Here is a 6,602-nt window from a genome sequence, read left to right as displayed (position 1 = left end):
GTATCACCTTGGCCTCGGCAGAATACTGGTTGATCACTTGGTAAAGCCTTTTATACTTTTCTTAGGTGTTCTGTTTCGCCACTTGAAGCCTTGTCTGTCTGTCGTTCCTTATTTTTAGTTTAAGCAAAAAACACTGACCGAGCAACTGGCACACGTTGCCTCCATGTCGTCCATTGTTGTTGTTGTGTCGTACACAAATTATGCCGGGGACCACTCAGCCGGTGAGGTCAGCCATGTTGATGTGGCACCCAGTGATAGTGGAAACACACCCATACCGAGCAGTACCGAGCTGTACCAACCCGAGCCGAGCCGAGCTGAACTGAGCCAGTACAAACACAACCTTCATCTCAAACCCTGCTTGTTATGAGTCCCTCCACTTAATTTGTCTCATATTTGACACACAGACTCCATTACGTCATAAAACAGGCGCAAAATAAAACGCGGCATCTTGCGCGAACATTTTTTTTAATAAAACCCACGCATTCATGTCCTCCTTAGCAAGGGGATCAAAAGGTGTTCTTTTAATGAAAGGCTATGGGACAAAAGTGTCCACAAGGGGCGATATAGGGAGTAATTTTTTTTCTCACAGTTTCCCTTGGAAAAGAACCATTCTGTACGATTGGCGTGGCTACAGCCAGCATAGTTGTGAAAACAAAAAGGCGCATTTATTTGCCGAGGCACTAGGTGTTAATAAGGTTTTGTGCAAGTATTGGGAATATATTTGTTACAAATAGAAGAAAAACTACCAAACCATAAACACAAAGAATGTCAGCAGGAAATGCTTGAATGCTTGTAAATCGAAGTGAAGTAAAATCTGGTCAACTGGACGTAAGTTTATCTTAAAGACATTTCACCTCTCATCCGAGAGGCTTCTTCAGTTCTGAACTGAAGAACTGAAGAAGCCTCTCGGATGAGAGGTGAAACGTCTTTAAGATAAACTTACGTCCAGTTGACCAGATTTTACTTCACTTCGATCTACGATGACCTGGATGAATGAGAACCTACACAGAATGCTTGTAAATGTTTCACTTTGATCCACTTCTGAAAAAATTTACTTTGATCCACTTCTGTAAAGATTCTGGAACAATTCTATTGCAGCCATCACATGCTACCTGCAGGCGTTTAAAATAGATGGTGACAAGGCTGGAATCCAAGGTGCAGAAACCATTTGACAAGGACAGTATGACTTTCTGGTTGGAGATGACTTCATCACACTTGCCGAATTGCATGGCATTAGTCATTAATGGCGAGGGCCTTTTTTTTTGTTTTTGTTTTTTTTGGTCTATTGTTTTTTTGTGTGTGTAATTTTCCTTTGCAGAATTAATATATGTAGCTCAAAATAATTTGACTGCATAAAACTTCCCAGGTTGCAGTAATAAAAGAAAAAAGTTGCAACAAACACCATCATTTATGCTATTCCTTGATTATGAAAGACACATTGACTGAGATTTATTATAACCCTGTTCATCCTGCTGGTCTTGGGAGTGTGTACAAACAACTTATACTATAAAGAGACATACTGGAAGAACTTCCACACTGCCTAAGAATAAATGTCTTTCTGTGGCACAAGATACGTATCCTCTGCATGCCAAAGCAGCTCAGAACTTTCCTGCAAATAGAGATGTCGTTCATGATATTTACAAAGGGTTTCAAATGGGCCTCGTTGATATGAGTAAATATTTTGCAAAGAATGATATCTGATACTTGTATATGTAGATTTTTTTCAAAACATGCTTGGTGGGGGGGGGGTCTTTGACTATCTTACAATTCCATTCAATTCTGATTTTTGGGGCTACGATTCGATTCAAAATCGATTTTCAATTCAAAACGATTTGATTCTTAATGATTTCTGCTTCAACCTGTAGGTGTGCAAAGGATCCTCATTATATGCTCAAGTCTGCTTTGCAAGACAGAATGAAAAAAGGAGACATTAAACTGTCTTTTTCACATTTATTAAGTTTATAATTCTCTTTCCTCCATGATTGTAACCTAGTTTGTTTTTTGTTTCGGAGCTTTCCGCTCATGCCTATGTTCCAGAATCCAACTGCGTGGTGACGTCAGGGCGTCCCTGTACTCTTTCCACTTTTGATTTAATAAAGCTAAATTAACACCTCTCCTATTACCAAATTGTGCCTGTGCTGTTAAGGAAAGAATGTGTGTGTGTTTTGCTGTGACTGCATTTGTCTGCACAGATGATGCTTGTGCTGCAATATGCCATCTGACCACAAGATGGTAGTGTTACAGCTCATATGAGGTGAACTCTCATTTGGGAGCACTGCCTGACTTAGTTCATCATTCAGTGGTTAATGTTTCTGATGGCGATAAAGAGGATGAGCAGGTAAAGACAAGAAAGAAGACAGTCTGAGTGTGTGCTGGGAGCTGAGTGAGTGAGTGAGGGAGAGAGTGAGAGAGAGAGAGAGAGAGAGAGAGAGAGAGGGAGAGGGAGGGAGAGAGAGAGAAAAACAAGGTGATAAAGTCTTGAGATGTGAGAAAGCTTCTCAGTGTGGATGCTGTGGATGGAGGGAACAGTTAGTATCTAGATGATCACACTGCTTCCCTCAGAGTTGCATGTGGATTTAACAACCTAACATGGAAATGAAAGTATAAAGCTTACACTGACTTCCAAAACAGACGTGGCATGAACTTGAGCTGAGAGTGGATGGATCTTCAGTGATGCACAACAGAGATGCTTGCCAGGCAGTGCTGTGTTTGGATACTTCTGAAAGGAACCTTCTGCTTGGTAAGTAAACCAACTAGAAGCAAAGAACACAAGAGGTGTCAGGTCAGAAGACATTCAGCAAGCAAGAGAAATAAGTATGAAGCTGTGATTTTCTAACAATTTAATGGGTCTGGACATTATTTCAGACCATATGAGGCTGTAAAATTATTACACTGTCATAGTACTCATGATCTAGTATATGATACACACACACACACACATATATATATATATATATATATATATATATATATATACATATATATATATATATATATATATATATATATACTGAAAGCCCAGTATAGAAAATTTATTCTATTACTGCTATTTTTGATAATTATATTGACAGTGTTAATTGTGATATGATTTGCTATATTGTACAGAATAACACATTTCACATTATTCAAATATTCAATAAAAAACACATTAAAACGATTGTTTTTGTGGGGACCTGTTTCAATGAAATGGATTTGATGTGTAGACAGGTCATCTCTGCGTTACCACAATATTTAATAAAAAAAAAAAATTTTAAATGGTGTTTGAACACAAAGGCAGCCTGTAACTACCACTCCAATATGCAGTAGGCCATATTGCAATTTAGATTTATTTCACTAGCTGTGCAGCTGGATTTTTCCAGGTATTTGATACTATTTGCTGATAAGAAGCTGAATTGGAGGGTTGGAAAATGACGTTCTGTAGTTCCATATTCCAAAGCACAGGCAATACAAGTATCCAAGCCAAAAAATCTCATCCATGTTTTTCTTATTTGGGTGTGTTTGGTGGAACGCAAAACCTTTGTCCATTACCAGTCATAAGATAGATGAGTTGTTTTATTTATAATTCACTTGTGTTTGTCATAAATGTTACATTTGTCTCCTCTTATGATTTCTAGTTGGCTCTTGGGCAAGACCAGCCACATGGCAATTTTACATTTGTCAAGTCATCATTAGACCCTTCCTCCCAGAGGAACTTGGCGCTTCAAACCAGAACTTTGACACAGAACTCTAAACTCCCCATCATTCCCTTTACACCTCTCTCAAAGCAGGGACTCTGGGAAATACTTGGAGGAAACTCCCAATCAAGCTCCAACCCGTCCTTGAATATAAAGCTTCAACCTATCATGAAAGTCCCTGGAAATTCAAAATTTTCTGGAACGGTCAGCTGGGGGGACTTTTATTCAAACATCAAGACAGTCAAGCTGAATTTGCTGATAATGGGGAAGATTGTGGATCATGGGAATGGCTCACTCGGGGTTTACTTCCGCCATAACTCCACAGGAGTCGGCAACGTCTCAGTCAGTCTTGTACCACCGATGAAAGAGGTGGAGTTTGACTTGGAGCGCCAAAGTGTGATCAATCCCAAAGACTCCAAGACATTCAACTGCAGGGTTGGCTATGAGAAAACTGAACGTAACAAGAAGGTGATGCTGTGCAACTACGACCCATCCAAGACCTGTCCTCAGGAGCAGACCCACAGCCAGGTCACCTGGATGTGCTCAAAGCCTTTCCAGCTCCTTTGTATCTATGTGTCTTTCTACAGCACAGACTACAGGCTGGTTCAAAAAGTCTGTCTGGACTACAGCATCCCCAACACAGGAGCCTACCTTCCAACAGGTTAACTGGATGTCAAATTTAAAATATAGTGTTTCAGATCTACTGCCATCTGGAGAAGCTATGGGATCATTTTGAAGTGTAACTCGCTGTTATAAAAAAATGTTTTTCCAAGTGTGACAGTAAACCTAATACTGTAAAGAACATGTACTGTATATGGATAGGTTGAGAAGGCTATGGCAATACTCATTGAATTATAACTAACCAAACTAATGTTCAATAGCTCGCTTGCGGTATACTTCAAAAGATTTTTATTAAAGGCATACATTTCCTCCCCTAATATGAGCTAAATATGACAAGAATGTTCAACAAACCTCATTTCATCATTTTTCAGAGTCAAGATTTAGGCGATCAAGTTCTAGTCATTAATCTTTATCCTAGATTTGGGTCATTTGTAGTCAAGTTAGAGGTTTCAAATGTTTTGTTTTGGGAAAGGAGGTATATTATAATTACAACATTACCCTTATGTATATGATGTATACGGAGTTTACACTTTTGTTTGTGCACTCTTCATGTACTGATTTCCATCCCTCATCTATTGCCTGACATTATGCACAGTAGTTTTCCGAATAAAAATGGCTTAAAACAGCATAAAGGGGGTTTTGTTTTGATGAAATCAGGAGTGCTCCTCTGAAAAAAAAATAAAATCACAGGAATCTCTCCAAACCAACTGGGGCCCTCAACATAGTCCTACTTAAAAATAAAAATGATAACGATTAATGTGAATTCTCTCCTGGCATGAATTATTATGATCACTAATCAGAACCATAAAGAAAGAAGGTGTTAGAAATGCTTTAGGTTTACTTTCTTAGAGAATGCAGGACCTCCTATTGGCTGTATACAATGTAATTTCCAAAATTAACAGACCTAAATTAAGATTGAGTTTATATTTCGACTGATTTTTGATGGGTTATTTCACTTACAGATTTTCCTCACAATTAGTAAAGCAGGGATTTTAAAAGTTTGAGATGGTGGTCCTCCCCTGACACAAGTGTTTATCACACTTTAAAAAAAAAAACAACTACAAAAACGCCATGAAGGACATGAAACATGAACAGATCCTTCAAAAGTGCATTACAACTAAGAGATTGATCAAATGAAAGTTTTTCAAATAGCATATTTACCATTACTCTTCTACCCATCCAAAATGAAAGTAAAGCGATAAGAATGAAAATAATGAAACAAAAATAATAGGCAGATTATTCAATGATGAAAACGATCTTTAACTCTTAACCCATCCATGCATTTTCTATTCTGCTTACACGTTAAGGGTTGCGGAGGGCTGGAGCCTATCCCAGCTGACACAGGGTGAGAGGCAGGGTTCACCCAGGAGAAGGAAAAGACACCCCCCCCCCCCCTTGCTGAAGGTTGTGGTTCTCAGGTCTCAGAGATAATTATAGAGGTTCAATAAAGGGTTAATTTTTTTGTCTTGTTTGATCACAAAGATTGTCAAGAGTATGTCACCAACTCGCCCAATCGCTATTTTATGTAAGTTTCTGACTTGGAAAGCTAAAAATACGGTAAAATTAACCTTAAAGTACTGTTTCTCTCAACTATGACGTTAACTAAATCACACACATTTCTTCACGATGTCCTTTTGAAACGTAATGTTCACCTGCATTAATTAAACCCCTGTGGAAAACTGTGGGGAGTGGGCGCCTTGACAGACGCCAATAGCTTCGGGCTAACCGTCTGATGCTAACTGTGTCGCTTGAAGCAATTCGCTCGCAAAACTTTGGAACTTGGCTTTGTCATGAGGAGTTTTACCGTTACATAACATCTTCAAGTGTAGCTGCAGGCATACAGGTCCATGTTCGGCGCCAGAGTCACTGTATCCCACCGTGGTGTTTTTCCAGAATACTGCGTATACATTATATTTAGCTTAAACATCCTCGCTAGTGGAGACGTTACACCGGTTCAAACCCGCGCTCTGCTGTTTTTTTTTTCTTCCCAAAAATCAAACGCAGGAGCCGCCGCACTTCCACTTCCTGATGTCATAATTGAGTGTTAAACACGATAAAAAAAAAATAAATCCAAGCGTGCTGTTTCATTTTTTAAAAAAAGAAATAATATTTTGTCTGCTTATACTTTAATGAGATGTTAAAAAATAAAAATTTACTTGACTCCCATTCTTTACAATTTCCTCTCACCGGTTTTTATGTATTTTATTTTAGATTCTGTACGTAGCTTATAGTTTGTGAATAAAATGCAAATTCTTTTCACATCTGTATACTGTATGTATATTTCTGGAGTGACAGAATTAAAGTATT

At 38.5% G+C, this 6,602-nt stretch overlaps 1 pseudogene; it reads left to right on the top strand.

Annotated features, from left to right (window-relative positions):
* Positions 1-3,935: 3,935 nt before the first annotated feature.
* Positions 3,936-4,340, top strand: LOC147239631 (neurexophilin-1 pseudogene; annotated as a pseudogene).
* Positions 4,341-6,602: the final 2,262 nt, after the last annotated feature.

This window comes from Aulostomus chinensis, chromosome 23 (genome assembly GCF_037954235.1).
Source record: "Aulostomus chinensis isolate RoL2024-O1b breed Wild chromosome 23, RoL_Achi_v1.0, whole genome shotgun sequence".
Lineage (NCBI taxonomy): Eukaryota > Metazoa > Chordata > Actinopteri > Syngnathiformes > Aulostomidae > Aulostomus > Aulostomus chinensis.
Note: the sequence above shows the minus strand (reverse complement) of the source record. Positions and strands in the feature narration are given on the sequence as shown.